This window comes from Mustela putorius, unplaced genomic scaffold, assembly GCF_011764305.1.
Source record: "Mustela putorius furo isolate JIRA1106 unplaced genomic scaffold, ASM1176430v1.1 tig00537227_pilon_pilon_pilon, whole genome shotgun sequence".
Classification (NCBI taxonomy): Eukaryota; Metazoa; Chordata; class Mammalia; order Carnivora; family Mustelidae; genus Mustela; species Mustela putorius.
Window position 1 is genome coordinate 43850914 of NW_025422368.1, and position 17259 is coordinate 43868172.

Below are 17259 nucleotides of genomic sequence, written 5' to 3' on the forward strand. Positions count from 1 at the left end.
TTTACATCTTTTTAACATGACAAAATCAGCTTTACCTCTTTAAAGTTTTATTTAAAAATTTATATTTGTGTATATATAGTTTTATTGAAGAATAATATTTCAAAGCTTATAGAAACAGCAGTTTTCCTCTCTCTTTTTACCTCTGATTCCCAGTCTTTAGAAGCAGTTAGTTTTAGTTCTTTCAGCTGTTTGTTCTGATACTTGCCTTTATTTTTCTAAGTTAGTTCTGCTTTGTGTTGGCTTTTCGTTTTAGACAGTAGTTCATTTTAGTAGTAGTTCATTTTGATTTCCTTCTAAGAAAAATGAGGATTAGTCATCGTAATTAATCTACTGCCTGCAAACATTTACATAAACTTCCTTTTCTGTCATGTTCCTTTTATAGGATATCGGATTTGGGGGGTAAATTCTTTATTTAATATTTAAATTATTATGACTATGCAAATAATTTTCACAGCTGAGTCACAAATTCACTGGGATTGCGTTTCCTTTATTGTCCAACTTAATTGTTTTTTCAAATAATTATCCGAGCTTGGAATTTTATGTACTTTGTGCCTGTTACTAATCCGTTCGCAGTTCTCTGACAAATCTAAGATGCTTTCAGTATCGCTGGGTATATCAGGCAATCTGTCAGTCCCATCTTCTTCTTGGAGACTGCCTTCTGTATCCCGTGTGGAATGCAGACTTTCACATAATTCTTCCTGTTTTTCAGTCAGGGATTTCATCTTGCTTTCATTTGTGGCTTGTGTTCCTGAGATTGGGGTCTCTGCTCCATCCTCCCCAGAGATGCATCTTTAGACTCTTTCATCAGGGCTGAGAAGATTGGTGTTTGGGAGGACTTAAATGAGGTTTCAGTCTATCATCTCGTTTCTCACCCCATGCTGCGTTTTGTCTTCATCATGCTTCCGTTCTCTGAATTTCTCCAGCATGAATCCACTTACTTCTCTTTTTTATTGTGGTAATATTGTGGTAATATGATAAAATATACATAACCTAAAATTTTCCATTGTAACCATTTTAACTGTACAATTCAGTGGTGTTAAGTACATTCACATTGTTGTGTAACAATCACCACTGTCCGTCAGTCTTCAGAATTTTTATATCAGCCCAATCTGAAAATGTACCTATCAAATGTACCTATCCCATGTCTCCTTCCACTGCAGCCCCTTGCAGCCATTTCTGCTTTCTGTCATCACCATCTTGTTTCTCGATGACTTCGTCGTGGATTTAGGTTTCAGCTTTCTTGCTTCTGTTAATTACCACTTTTCTCCCTTCCTGGCTTCCGGAATATTATTGACTTCTCTCATGTGCTGTTGTGTCTTTCCTCATTTTCTTTATTCTTGTGGGTTTTATACTTCTAAAAATTGTAAACTTTTAAGGTGAGGTTTTAGGAAGGAGTCAAAGTCAGTCTCGCTTAACTGAAGGTCTGTTCTCCCCGCTACATGCCTCATTTATCATTTTTAAAATTTATTTAAAAATATTTATTTGAGAAAGATAACAAGAGAGAGCATGAGCAGGGGCAGGGGAGAGGGAGAAGCAGACTCCCCGCTGAGCAGAGAGCCCGACGTGGGGCTCGATCCCAGGACCCTGAGATCATGACCTGAGCCGAAGGCAGCGGCTTAACCCATTGAACCACCCAGGAACCCCTACATGATGATTTTTGATAGAAAAAGTAAAATGACCAATCTGGCTACTGTTAAAATATTTAGTTCTTTGAATTTTGTATATGGACAAGTTCTGGAATGATCTCCATGGACGATAACAGATTATGGCATCTAGGTAATAATATAAGCTGGGAGAAATAGTGTCCTCCATGTGTTATATATCTGTTAAAATTCTGTATTCTTTAAATATAATTGAAGATCCCCAGATTGTCTTCAACAGAAATGTATTAGATTGCAGTGTCAATATTCGTGCTCTTTTCTTCCTAAGAAGAGTTTTAGGCAGCTCATTGATGACTTTGATATTTGGCATGCTTGTTGTCTTCTAACATCACCCTTCTGAAACTGTGTGCTGAGGGAAGAGAACCCTCCTCCATTTTTTCAGCAGTTATGGAAAACTTGCTTATGCACCTAAGCATTTGTGGATACAGGGGAGAAGAAGGCATACTTGTTTTTTTCAAGGAACCATCATCCCTTCATCATTTCAGTAATATTAAAATCAGATGTTCTGGCAGAATGTGCTCACTCACACTCTTTGACCCAGAATTCCATTTATATCCACTTTATAAATGGAATAAAAATGTGCAGAGAAATTTATGTACAAGATAGTCATTAAAATATTAATTATAAAAGCAGTAAAAAAGATATAAATTTTGGTATAACCATTATATTTTCCAGGCTTTCAATTAAAAACATGATATTACTTGAATAATTAAAATTGTATTAAAACAAATCTGTTCTGGTCAAATTATGTGGGAGGATGGATAGAGGGTTAGGTCAATTGTTGATTTCCATGATCCATTAAGAGGAGTGGTAAAGTGCTCAGATCTGTGTTAAAAGTTGTTGTGAAGATTAAATCAAACACTGTATGTAACCTAAAACAAAACAAAACAAAACAAAAACCCAACTCAGTAGATATTTGGGGTTCTTTCTCTTACTGTTTTTCCTTAAACCCTAGCTCTAAACTTTGTCTCTTTACACAGCTAGTCACTCCCTTTTCTCTTTGGGTTTTCAGGTATTTTTTGTTCTTGTGCCTTATTCTGATATGAGTATGTTAGCTCTCATCTGCTTCCTTTTTAAAGCATTTTGATTGTTACTGTTGTTTGATACCATAAATTACTCCTCATTATAGAGTAGTACTCCAGAAACAGTCTTAGGGCCTCCTTAGTCTTGTTTCTTCTAGGCCTCTCATGAAACATAGATATAGTTAGCTTGTGAGGCTGACTTGAACATGTCACATTCATTTTATTTTTTTTGAACATGTCTCATTTAAAAAAGAGTTAGGTTCTGTTTGAACATTTTCTTTTGACTCCCTAAGTCGAAAGCTATGTTTAGCTTTAACCAAATGCAAAGAAACTTTTCTGTAAGCGATAATAGTTTTCTTTAAGGGCAGGTAGATTATAACCAGAAACAATTTGTCATTGTTAAATGGCATAAGTTTCAATTTTGTTGTTTAGGTATAATTCTTGCAGTAAATTACAACCAATAAATTATAACCAGTGATTAATGAAATATCCCTTAGCACATAAGCAGAAATGATTTCGCTTTGTAACACATCAAGTTATATAGAAATGAAGTTATGGACACCATAAAAAGTCTTTACTTTTCTTGACTTTTTCTACATTGATAAGGCCAGGGTATTTTTAAAGTATCATAAATCAGACCTTTATTTATATTAAAAAGAGTACTAACAGTTGGATTTTGAAATCACTTGCCTTGGCTTTAATATTTTTTTGTTATTTTTAAATTCAGGAATTAAAACCATATGGTGCTCCATTAACTTTATTTTGACTCAATTTGAAGGACAGGCTGAAGATGTTTTAGTGATATTACTCAGCTAGAAATCAGAGGATGAGTTCCTTGGGTAAGCTGTGTTTAACTCTTACAGCCTCAGCTACTTCTATAACATAATTTAGGACACTTAATGCATAATTGTCATGAACCCTAAAAATCTATGGCCTTTTTTCTTCCCCCACAAATCTCTGCCAAAATTCAGGGTTTTTTCTACTGATTTTTTTATGCTTTAGGTGTATATTAGATGTCAGTATGCATTTCCAAATGCTTGATTATTTTTTCTGAATTTTAATCTGAAAAGACTGTCAGGTCTTTTTAAAGCTATATTTGATTTTGTTTAGATTGTTCTTCTAGTCATTAAAGCGTAGTTTTAATTCTATTTGATAACTGGCTCCTGAGATTCAAAACAAAACAAAACATATTTAGTCCCCCAGTTTTACCTTCCCCACAAAAACAAACCTTGTATCACATATGTATTGACAGGTAATAAAATTAACATATTTGAGCCTTAACGTTCTAAACAGTGGGAAAAAAGCATTACTGAACTGTAAAATATCCCTGCAGAGAAATCTGGCAGAGGAAGAGGAGTGTGTTTTATATATTGAAAAATCAGCCTGTGACAATCAGGCACTTACTTGCTGTGCCCCGTTTTAACAGAGAATTGAATAGTTTTGTTAAATACAGGTATTTTATGGAGTTGTTTGTTACAAGAGGACTACTTAAGGCCTTTTGATAATAATTTTTAAAATTTTGACCTTAAGATAACCCTTAAGACGCAGAGGGAGTCCCTTGGTGGTAGAACCTCAAGTGAATAGCTCCTGCCCCAAAGCAAGCTGTTGAGAATAGATACAAGGTGGTTTTAGGTGTGTTAGGGTCATTTCTGTTACCTCAATAATAGTCACTCCTTGCATTTAGTTACACTTTCTTGTGTCATTGCTTATTATTGACTGTATTCCTTTGAAAGAAATCTCAAATTGATGAGTTATTTCCCATCTTCTGAATTAGGAAAGTGGTTATCTAAAATGTATAAAAATAAGATTTCCAAGGCCTTACAGGATAAAGCAGTTGGTTGATAGTGAACAATACTTTTTTATCTCTGGAGAGATTTAAAATAGAGTCTCTTTTCCCATGTGGTGGTGGGGCAAGTGAAAATGGATGTAAACCGTACCTGATTTGTCAGTAAGAATTCCTAGTGGCAGTAAAAACCAATTCAGGCATATTGTGTATTTTAAAAGGATACCGAGTAGAGCTCAGGGGCTCATCAAATTGTTGCTCCAGGGTTAGAGAACCAGTATTCAGGGCTAAGCAGCCAGAAACAATGCCCAAAATCATATTGCACAATGATTCCCATGAGGATGCTGGTAGCATCTAGAGACAGACTGACAGACGCCACAGCCTGCCCCAGTGACGTGGCTAGCTCTGGATGGCTCTGAATGCTGCCACCTCTGCCCAGGACTTGACCTTGCTGCAGTTACTCCACCGTTAATGTGGGAGCGAGTTCCTTTTGGTCTCTGTTTTGCCTGCCCTCTAGTTGCCCATTCATATTCTGGGCTGGGCGTGTGTGTTTGGCAGAGCCCATGTCCTACATGTATACAACATGTGGGAAAGTGTTTAACTTTTGAAATCATAAAATTGGTGGGGGGAAGTGGACTCTCAATTTTAAGATGTGGAAAACTATTTGACCTTCTGAAATCACAAGGTGGAAAAGTTCCCAAACTTAAGGGAAAGTTAGATGCTGGGCAGACCCCCCCCCCCCAAAAAAAAAGATAAACTATTGACTCCATATGATGTTTTATATGTAGTACGTGTTGAGTCCTTTCTGTGTGATAGTCATTGTGCTAAAAGTGTCTTACAAGCTGTGTCATAGATCATCCTCACAGTGTTAGACATGAACTAGTAGGCCAAGAGGGATCATATAGTTAGCCCGTTCAGAGCTGAGACACAAACTCAAAGCTATGATTCCGAAGCCTGTGCTTACAACTTCAGTATTAAACTGACTCTTTAAAAACTCCCCTACTCCCAATATATTTATCTCAAATTCTTGTAAATAAATCTGTTTGACCACTCAGTTTATTAAAATCTTATGTATTGTATATATGTATTTAAAGGCAGTTGAAAATTTGTGGCTTTAATTTTCTATATTTTCAGCTGACTGAATAATTTCTGATTCTTTTTCTCATTTTGTGATTTGTAGTTTCTCATTTTGTGACTGCCACATGCTATAGTCTGATACAGTTCTTTTGGAATATCAGTGCTTGGAAGCCAGTTACTGAGTATAAGGGAGACAGAAGGACAGTCTGTGACCAAGACTGAAGACCAAGACTGAAGCAGGAAGAGAAAAATACACACACACACACACACACACACACACACACACACACACGAAGGGAGAATGACACTCCCCACACCTCCCCACTAGGGAGACACAGACAAATACATATGAAAGGAATGGGGGGGCATACAACACGTGTTATCCTCCTATCAGCATCATTCTTTGTGTCCTTTGTTACTTATAATGGCAGCTTGAAACACAGTGGAACTCCCCCTCCCCTGCTTTAGGAAGGTCACTGAGGCCTTTTTATTTTTTTAAAGTTGAAATCAAGGCTTTCTCTAGAGTAAACAGTAAGCCTTGTTTACTGTTAAGTAAACTGTTTAAGCCTCTATACCAGTTTGCATTTTAAATTGACTTATGAACTATTTTAAAGCTAAAAAAGTATGTGATATCTAGGAGTAATAAACAGGAGCTGTTATTTAACTTGGGATGTATCCAACTTGGTTTGGGGGGTGAAGAATCATGAAGAGAAACTCCCATAGTTACTATGATGTCAGCCAAGTTAGAGTATTTCTTCATAAACCACAACTCTGGTTAATTATTGCTTTAGCACAAGTCTGTCTGTCTGTCCTGCAGATTTTTCTGTGCTACCAAAATAGAGCTTTATAATAACGTTTTTTTATCCATTTGTGCCTTTGGGACTAAATGGGCAGCTGTAACTTTTGTGAAAGTGAGTAGATCAAGTGCCCTTCCACACACATACTCTTGTAGGCAGTAAATGTGGGTTGGGTGCTAGAGAACTACATGATGTAAGGTAAATGACCTTTAAATTAAAAATGATTTTTGTCATCTTTACATATTACAGTTTTAATACTGAATATATTATGTTTTTTGTCCTTACCTCTGTCTCATCTTTCTTAGGATATAAATTTTAATTTGAGAACTCTTTATTTTTCTATGAATTTCTTGTTTTGTCCAGTGCTGGGTGTGTACAAAGGATTTTTGTATAAATGCAATTGTTGTTATTTACTCGGCTTTTCTGCTACTTTAACTTTGAGATTTATGCCTTTTTTTTTTTTTTTAAAGATTTTTATTTTTTTATTTATTTGACAGAGACAGATCGCAAGTAGGCAGAGAGACAGGCTGGGGGCAGGGGAAGAGCAGGAAGCAGGCTCCCCGCTGAGCAGAGAGCCCGATGCCAGGCTCCATCCCAGGACCCTGGGATCATGACCTCAGTTGAAGCTAGAGGCCTAACCCACTGAGCCACCCAGGTGCCCTCCTTTTTTTTTTTTTTTTTAATTAAAAAAACATGTTTAGTGGGCCAGCGATGCTCAAATGGGCATTAGTCCTTTTATTAAGCTACCAGGTTGAAAATATGATGTTGGCATATAGACAAGTTTCTTATCTTGATGGACGTTAGCTAATGTGAATTTAAATAGTCATCTTTTAAGAGATGTCCTGCTGGGCCAAAATAGTGATCTGTCCACCTGAGACTGACCTAAAGAGCTACAGCAAGGAAACCGGTTACTTGTTCGAATTCTGTCATTCCTAAAGGACACATGGGCCATTTCTGATTTCCCTTAACTTACGTGCTGTATTCAGAAATCATGCATTTAAACTCTTCAGCATGGCACTCCGTTCTGCTTGTATTATGTATGCATTAAGCTAAAATACTTACTATAAATTTGTTGGAGTGGGTAAGTCTGGGGGGAAATAACATTTATAATGTGAACTTCAGTTCTTTCTTTGCTCATAAGCTGTTTCAGTTTCTTCACCTGTAAAATGTAAAATGATTTCACAGGGTTTTTTTCCCCATTACTCTCAACATCTGTTCTGTTATTTCTAATATGGCCAATTTCTAAGGCTTGTCTTTCTCATTCTCCTTCCATCCTAGCATTTCCTCTTCTACGTGCCATTTAAATATAGACTATTAAGCAAGTTCTTTATGTATCATGGAGGTACAAGTTGTGTAGGGCCACTGAATTCCTTTGAATTATCTAAAAGTTGTGTGGATTTTTAGGAGAAAAGTATTTAATAGCTGAAGTTCAAAGAAAACAGGTATAGCTTGTATTTAGTATTTCAGGATATGGATTTATTGAAGGTCCTTTCATGTGACATGAATTCTGCTTTTTAATTTGCTGGAAACTAGTTGAAGACACTGGTCATTCCTTCTTTAGTCCCTTGTACGATACCCATCATGAGAGAGTATCTTAAAAAGAGTTTGGTTGTGGAGAAAAAAGTCTGTAATATATTGCTGAAAACTATTTAGAGCCCACCAGAACTTCTAATGAATGAAGGTGATATTTTCCTCCTCTAACAGATAAAGGAGGAATTTAGAAAAAAATTACAATGCTTTCTTGGTTGATTTCTATTTTTGAAGTTACGGGCTACCATCTAGGAAAAAAAAGGGTAGAAGTGAGCATTATAAAAATTGTTTCTCCTTTTGAGGACATTAATGGAGTTGGGTTATAGTTCCTGGGACACATACGTATGATGACAGCATCTTCAAGAAGAAGGTATCAAATACTGAGGTATTTCGGTATTCAAGTAACTCCATTCCCTGAAAGAAGGGTAAACCTGTTTTAATATCAAGCTACTTTTCTTAGTGACTGTTTTATTGTGTGTAGTATTAAAATTCATGAAAAACAATAAACCTGCAGACTCTGTGATACTTAGATTTGTATAAATGTCCTTGTTATGTGTAATGTTGAAGACACTGAAGAAATTAACTCTGGAAATATTTACCTTGATGTTCTAGGTAGAATCACATGTTAAGATGTCTTGTTTCTTACTAAGAAATACATTTTATATCATGACCAGCGTGTGCCTAGCATGTTTGTATACAAAACAGAAGGTTTTAAAAATAATAGTTACTCATTCTGTGTGTGTGAGTGCCAAGGTAAAGAAAGGAAGGAGAGAGAGAAAAAGACAAACATTAACTGTAGGAAGAGATTGTATATGTGATAAAGTTTTAAGAAACAATACTGTGTGTGCTATCTACTTACATTTTGTTGAAATATAAAATAAAATAACAAAGCTGTAGGTAATGCCCCCAATGTTGACTTGAAAACCATGCAGTTTGGAGTGCCTGGGTGGCTCAGTGGGTTAAAGCCTCTGCCTTTGGCTCAGGTCATGATCCCAGGGTCCTGGGATCGAGCCCCACATCGGGCTCTCTGCTCCGTGAGGAGCCAACTTTCTCCTCTCTCTTTCCCTGCTTGTGATCTCTGTCTGTCAAATAAATAAATAAAATCTTTAAAAAAAAGAAGAAAAAAAAAAAAAAAGAAAACCATGCAGGCATTCCCATTATCCTTATATTATCCTTATTTAATCTTAATGATAGGCCTGCACACAAAGTATTTCATCTTTGAGAAAGAAACACTAAGATTCTTAAGTTATTTTGAAAAAAATAAGGTTGTATTATTCATAATTGGTGTTATGGGGAAGTGTGTCCTCTCCTTAAAATTGAGAGAGATTTTTTTTTTAAGTGTTAATTTATGCTGTCAATTCCCAGGTCACATTCAAGTATTTAGAAGACCAGCGTATCTGTTTAGGCCTTTGGAAACTTTAAGTCATCAATCTGTTGAGTCTCTTCTCTGTGAAGAGGTCCATTGTTTAAATGGTATGTTTTTTAGTCAATGGGGATAATTTGTTCCAAGGAGTTTTCACTTTCTTTACACGACTAAGGACATTCAGTGAAGCAAGGCTACCTTTCCCCAGTGATGTGTCCTGATTATCTTTGTCTTTTTATTTTACAATAGGTATGTTACTTTGTTTTATTGTGTCATAGGCAGTGGGTGCATCTAATAATAATTAAACTTACATTTCTGAAAAATATTTCTACAGCATTTTTAAAATTAGTTTTTATTTTTTATTAACATATAATGTATTATTAGCTCCAGGGGTACAGGTCTGTGAATCACCAGGTTACAAAATATTTTCTGATTGATGACTCATTAAACATTAGGTTCTGTTCGTTATAAAGAAGTGAGGCCAGTAAGTGTTATCCTATCCCATGGAGTCAGGAACTAAGTTGTTTCACATGAGAGAATTCTCTAGAAAAGGAAAATTACAATCTTAACTCTACTAATTCTGTTGTAAATTTTAAGAAATTAGTGGGGTACTCTAATGTTTGTATTTGTCTATATCTATATTACCAGGAGTGAAAGAAATATTTCAAACATCTGGAAAAGTACAGAAACTATTTTTGATAAATACCTGTGTACCCAGTCTATTGTATCTTAGTGTTTCTTGCCTGACTTCTCTGAGTGTATGGAATAACTATCAGTGACTTACAAGAGATAGAAGTTAGTCATAGTGAGAGAATACTAGTTACTGAGCCGTGGTGTGACTAGTTAGTTACCCAGTTCCCTTAGACCTCAGTGTAGCATATTTTTTCTGATTCATCTCTTAATGCCATAGATTTCTTTTCAGTATATGTAACAGTGAACTTTCCCCTTTGTCCTTTTATTTAAAGCAACTTTTGAAGAATGGAACACATTTCTTGTATGAGCTGCCTGGATTTACATGTTACTCCTATAGGACAGATGTGGTATTTGTGACTAATAATTTCATTCCAGTTTAGTACAGATCATACTAGTGAAAAGAAAAATTTTGCATCATGGAGCTGTTTCTTTCTGGTTTGGACAAGTTATTTAACCACTCCGTGTGCTTTTTTAAAATAGCTTTCCCATTGAAAAGTTCTGAGAATTAAGTGAGCTAATGTAGATAACTGGTACACAGACGTTGCTCAAGAAGGGGCACCTGGGTGGCTCAGTCCGCTGAACTTCTGACTCTTGATTTCAGTTCAGGTCATGAGATCAAGCCCTGCTTGGGGCTCCATGCTGGGTGTGGAGCCTGCCTGAGATTCTCTTTCCTTCTCCCTCTGTCTCTGCTCTCCTGCTGCCCTGCCCCCGCCTGCCACCTTCTGTGCCCACAGGCACTCCCCTCCCCCCCCAAAAAGGAGTTGCTCAAGAAAGGTTACTTTAATATCACAAGCCTTCTTTGAAGTGGTTGAACTTGCTAAAGTCTGATTTCTAAACGAGTGGGGTATTTCTGCACAAAAATACTCAAGACTTCTCTTCACCTCCACCCCCACCCAGACAAAGCTGATTTTAACATTAAATTTCATCATCCAACTCTTAGAATCCCTGCTGTTTGTTTTTGGTTTATTTCTGTACCTAAGGTCTGATAGGCACATAACAAGTGCTTTGTGAACCTTAAACTAAGTGAAAATAGATTGTTCAGATGAAAGGTATGTGGATAAGTCAGTTTTGGGGCAATTCTAGAGATCTCTTGCCAGAACTGGTATCTTTGTTTTGGTCTTCAGAGCCTATTAAATGTGATCACTGAGTCATACTTGCTGTTTTCTCTGTCCCCTGGCTATGTCTCTTAAGACTCTGAAGCTTGCCAGCCACAGGATGTTTAAAAGGCAGAGTAGGCTTTAGCCCAGGGGAGTTTGTTTATTTAAAGAAAAATAATTAAGTTCAAACATCCCTACCATGTCATAGCTAGTCTAGTCATGTTTGAGTTAGTGAGTTCTTTTGATTCTTTCTGGTGGTCATGGTACCTAAAGGTATCAAATTTGAAAGTAGTTTAAACTTTCTCTGAGATTACTTGGAACTTTATAATGTAATCCTAAAGAGAAGTCCCTAAAGGAGTGGAGGAAAGGGCCAATTATTTTGCTAGTTGTTGTTTTTTGATGGGACTCATTTATTTATTTATTTTTTAAAATTTTGGGACACCTGGGTGGCTCAGTTAAAGCCTCTGCCTTCGGCTCACGTCATGATCCCAGGCTCCTGGGATCAAGCCCCACATCCAGCCCCACATTGGGGCTCTCTGCTCAGTGGGGAGCCAGCTTCTCCCACCTCTGTCTCTTCCTGCCTTTCTGCCTGCTTGTGATCTCTGTCAAGTAAATAAATAAATAAATAAATTTAAAAAAAATTTTATTTGTTTGATGGGGCGCCTGAGTGGCTCAGTGGGTTAAGCCTCTGCCTTCAGCTCAGGTCATAATCCCAGGGTCCTGGGATTGAGGCCCGCATAGAACTCTCTGCTCAGCAGGGAGCCTGCTTCCTCCACTCTCTCTCTGCCTGCCTCTCTGCCCACTTGGAATGTCTGTCTGTCAAATAAATAAAATCTTAAAAAAAAATTATTTATTTGAGAGAAAGAGAGTACGAGCAGTGGGAGAAAGCAGACTCCCTGCTAAGCAGGAAGCGCAATTCACGGCTCCATCCCAGGACCCTGAGATCATGACCTGATCCGAAGGCAGAGGCTTAACTGACTGGGCCATCCAGGTTCCCCTTTAATGGGACTCATTTATTTTTCAAATCATTTACCACTCCTTCCTAGAGTTATGATACAGGTGATTTAAAAACAAAATAGCACCCCCCAAAAAAGCACTGTTGTGGCTTTACCTTCATTAATTCTTTGAAGTTGGGACCTTAAGAACCTTTTTAAAAGGGGCAGTGCAATTCTGCAGATGTTTAGGCACAAAGATACAGTAATTGGTCACTTTCATATTTTGGTTAATTACCATCTCCAAAATATTTCTCCTTACATATTCTCTGCCAGATAAGAATATCTGAGGCAGATATTTTGTATTTTGAGCTCACCTAGGGTACCAGGACCTATCTCTTGATAAGATAACTTGTAAAAACTAAGCCCTAGAGGAAGTGGAGGAAGAATAAGACAGATACTGTTCTCCAGGCAGAGGAAAAGAAAGACAAGTCCTTGAAGTGAGAACGTGCTTGAAGTGTTTAAGGCAAGGATCCTTAACAAGGAGGAGAATGGTAAGAGATCATGTTTGAGAGAAGTGGAAAGCAAATATAAGATCATGTCCTTATGGCCTTTGTTAGGGATTTTGGCTTCAGACTGGTGAGATGGACTCAGAGGGTTGAGCGGAAGAATAACATGATCTAACTTTCTTTTGTAAAAGACTTATCTGACTGACTTATTGAGTTGAGCAAAGGGAGAGGCTGAGAGATCAGATAGGGAGCTATTAGGGTAATATGGATGAGAACTAAGGTGGCATGGACCATGGTGGTTAGAGTGGAAATGTTAAAAATGGTAACATTATGGATGTCTTTTGAAACTGGAGCTCCCAAGATGAACACTTAGTGTGTAGCGATAAATATTTCTGCACATAGTGTTTGACCCATTTTTTAATGATGTTAAAATTAATTGCTGGGTTCAAAGTTTGTCTACTTGATTTATCTATTATAAAGTTTCCTTTTAGTTTTTTACCTAATGGTTTTAGCAACCATTGATCATTATTTATTTACTTATTTTTAAAGATTTTAATTTATTTATTTGACATACAGAGATCACAAGTAGGCAGAGGTAGGCAGAGAGAAGGGGGGAAAGCATGCATATATATATATATATATGAAATATATTTATATATAAATATATATATTTTTTTTCTTTAAAAGATTTTATTTATTTGACAGAGATCACAAGCAGGCAGAGAGGCAGGCAGAGAGAGAGAGAGGGAGGAGGAAGCAGGCTCCCTGCCTAGCAGAGAGCCAGATGTGGGACTCGATCCCAGAACCCTGAGATCATGACCCAAGGTGAAGGCAAAGGCCCAACCCACTGAGCAACCCAGGCACCCCTTTAAAAATATATTTAATGTTTTGGAGGCACTTGGGTGGCTCAGTCATTTTAGCATCTGACTCTAGGTGTTTTGCTCAGGTCCTGATCTCATGGGTCATGGGATGGAACCCCACGTTGAGCTCCGTGCTCAGTGGAAGTCTGGTTGTATATTCTCTCCCTCTGTCCCCTTCCTCTGCTCATGTGCAGCCTCTTTCTCTCAAATAAATAAATCTTTAAAAGAAAAATATATATTTAATGTTTCAATTAGTGGTAGTCATTCCACTTTGATGTTCAAAATGTCATTACCATTGATATGTTCATTTGATCTTAAAACATGTCTCCAGCATAAAAACTGTAAAACAAGGTTGAGAAGTCTGACTTTCATCCCTGTCCCTTTCATCCTGCTTTCTTTTTCCTTTAGATAACCATTTAAACATGATTTTGGTTTATCCTTCCAGTGCTCTTTTCCTTTTGAAAGAAAAAACCCCGAGGTTTGTATTAATATTTGTAGTCCCCCTCCCCACCCTTTTTTTAAACAAAAAGAATAGCATTGTGTGAAATACTAATTCAGGTATAGTATGGGAAGTAGAGAGTTCCTGGTTTCCTTCGTGGTTATCACCCTCGACCCGCAAGGACGACAAGACGCCCCAGTTCGGATGCATCTTCTCTCTCTTTATTTCCGCAAGTCTACACACTTATATACACTTACATGACCAATCAGCGAGCAGGGTACAGGAGCGAGCAAATCAGGCTGTGCACCTAAAGGAACAGCTTCGCTAGCAACCAATGCTGTTTACTTCCTCTTTGGGCGTTCCGCTTAGTCTCACGAGGCAATCCTAACCTGGCAACTAGCCAGGCGCCATCTTTTAATGGCGGAGGCCGCCCTGGCCAGGGGCCTGCCTCCGACACGTGGTTATTCTTGAGATTTGTCAACTTTTTATTCCATGTAAAAAAATTTCTTATATTCCTTCCTGTCTCCACAACTAGTGCTTAAAGAACATACATGTTAAAAAAAAAAAAAATAGCCTACTTTACTATTGGGACTTCATCAAGATAAAAAACTTTTGCACAGCAAAGGAAGCAGCAAAACCAAAAGACAGCCGGCAGAATGGGAGAAGATATTTGCAAATGACATATCAGATAAAGGGCTAGTATCCAGAATCTATACAGAAATATCAAATTCAACACCCAAAGAACAAATAATTCAGTCAAGAAATGGGCAAAGACAGGAACAGACATTTCTGCAAAGAAGACATCCAAATGGCCAACAGACACATGAAAAAGTGCTAAGTATCACTTGGCATCAGGGAAATACAAATCAAAACCTCAAAATACCATGTCATACCAGTCAGATGGCTAAAATTAACCAGTCAGGAAACGACAGGTGTTGGTGAGGATGCAGAGAAAGGGGAACCCTCCTACACTGTTGGTGGGAATGCATGCTGGTGCAGTCACTCTGGAAAACAGTATGGAGGTTCCTCAAAAAGTTGAAAATAGGGGCACCTGGGTGGCTTAGTGGGTTAAAGCCTCTGCCTTCAGCTCGGGTCATGATGCCAGGGTCTTGGAATTGAGCCCCACATTGGGCTCTCTGCTCAGCAGGGAGCCTGCTTTTTCCTCTTTCTCTCTGCCTGCCTCTCTGCCCACTTGTGATCTCTGTCTGTCAAATAAATAAATAAAATCTTAAAAAAAAAAGTTGAAAATAGAGCTACCCTATGAGCCAGCAATTGCACTATTAGGTATTTATCCCAAAGATACAAATGTATTAATCCAAAGGGGCACATGCATCCAAATGTTTATAGCAGCAATGCCCATAATAGCCACACTGTGGAAAGAGCCTAGATGTCTGTCAACAGATGAATGGATAAAGATGTGGTACACACACACACAGACACACACACAGACACACACACACACACACACACACAGGAATATTATGCAGCCATGAAAAGTCGGAATCTTGCCATTTGCAGTAATGTGGAAAACTAGAGGGTATTATGCTAAGCGAAGTAAGTCACCATCTGATCTCACTGATATGGGGAATTTGAGAGACAAGACAGAGGATCATAGGGGAAGTGGGAAAAATGAAACAAGACAAAACCAGAGAGGGAGACAAACCATAAGAGACTTTTAATCTCAGGAAACTAACTGAGGGTTGCTGGAATGGAGGAGGGTAGGAAGGATGGGGTGGCTGGGTGATGGACATTAGGGAGAGTATGTGCTATGGTGAGTGCTGTGAATTGTGTAAAACTGGTGAATCACAGATCTGTACCCCTGAAACAAATAATATATTATGTGTTAATGAAATAATAATAAGAAAATAAAAAAGAAATAAAAAAAAATAGCCTACTTGCAACATTTAGCAATATTTAGCAAAATTATATATCTAGCAATTCCCCGTTTGGAGTTTTCCCCCAAAGATTGCAGTAACAAAATTACATAGTGACATATGCCTTTGTTCTGTTCCTTGAAGGCTGGTACCGTGTCTTGTCTTTTAATTATGGGCTTTGTTTGCTGGGGAAAATACAATAACGATGACATAGTTGGCATTGATAGCAATGGTATATGTGTGGAAGAAATGTCATTTTAAGAATTTACCATTTTGAAATAGTACCAGGTTAAATATTTCATCAATTAAAATTACATCACTCATCAGTTTATTCAGTCTTTCACTGAATATTTACCGAGCACTTACTGCACGGCAGTCATTGTCTTAAGTGCTCAAAAGATATCAGTACATAAAGCCAGTAAAAATCTCTTTTGGAGCCTTCTTTCTATAGGGGTGTATGGGGGGGGAGATACAAACATACATTATTAGTTAATTTATTTTTTCCAAATGTGGAGTTTTAGGGCTTCTCTCCTACATCTTCCTTTTTTCTTTTTCCAGTCTGTAAATGGCATTCTTAGGAATTGCAAGACCCTGCTGGGTGAAGGCGTTTAGGACTGAAGAATTTATAGATCTTTATACTCAGTATGTGTAACGTAATTCTGGTCTCATGGGGTGACAGCATATATTCGAGCTCTCTCACTTCATCCTCAGCCCTGGTAATGTTTTTTATTAGAAGGTTGCTCAAGAAATTTTTTGATAACTCTTTTTATAGACACTAAAATTTAGGAAATTGTCCTTAAAGATTTGATGTTTTTGTTATGATATGTTCTTAATGACTATGTCTTTATTTCAGAAATGACCACTAAGAAGTAGACGCCCAGATGCAAAAGTGATGAAACAGTCAATTTGTCATAAAATAAGATGCAGCTGTGGCTTTTCAACCAGATTAGTAAGTGCGGCCCGAATTTTTTAAAACTTTATACTTATTTTATCTACTTTGAAAAACATTTACTAGAAAGTATAGTGGACATTTTCTTAAGTGTTAGCTTGTGTTTCTTTTGTTACTTTGGATTGTAGTACAAAATAGAGCATGTAGCTCTACAGAATGTATGCTGTGTTGTACCTTTTTAAGAACCGTAAAGGTTTATAAAATCAGAGCTTTAGAGGAAATACATGAAAAAGAGTCACTATGTTACCACTATCTGAATACAGCTCTTTTTAAAATGTTTGTATATTTGTTTTCCTTCCCAGTCTCTGTTCTGTACATTTTTTAAAAAAAAATCATTTTGATCTTAGTATTGTGAAGAGTATGCTTCTTTTATATCTTTTAAAATTAATTGTTTTAGATGTTTCTCCCTATGAATAAAAATGTACTCTTTAGTACAGGGTTTCTTATTGGGGTAATTAAAATGTTCTGGAATAATATGGTGGTGATGGTTACATAACTTTGTGACTGTAGTAAAAACCACTAAATTTTACACTTTAAAGGGGTAAATTTTATGACATATGGAGTACACCTAAAAACTACCTTTCGGGATATCAAATCTTGGTAAGAGTAAAACCCAATTGAGTACCGGTTTTTAGAATATGAAAATGTGCTGAGACATTACTATGTACCTAGA

At 37.2% G+C, this 17259-nt stretch overlaps 1 protein-coding gene across 5 annotated transcripts in view; it reads left to right on the forward strand.

The window, feature by feature from the left end:
- FRS2 (fibroblast growth factor receptor substrate 2) overlaps nucleotides 1-17259 on the forward strand; it is a 116308-nt gene that overhangs the window by 33826 nt on the left and 65223 nt on the right. For all 5 annotated transcript variants that reach the window (XM_045073440.1, XM_013056063.2, XM_045073441.1 and 2 more), the window contains exon 2: nucleotides 16491-16586. The gene's annotated coding sequence lies outside the window, so the exon portion shown is untranslated. The remainder of the gene's footprint in view (nucleotides 1-16490; nucleotides 16587-17259) is intronic.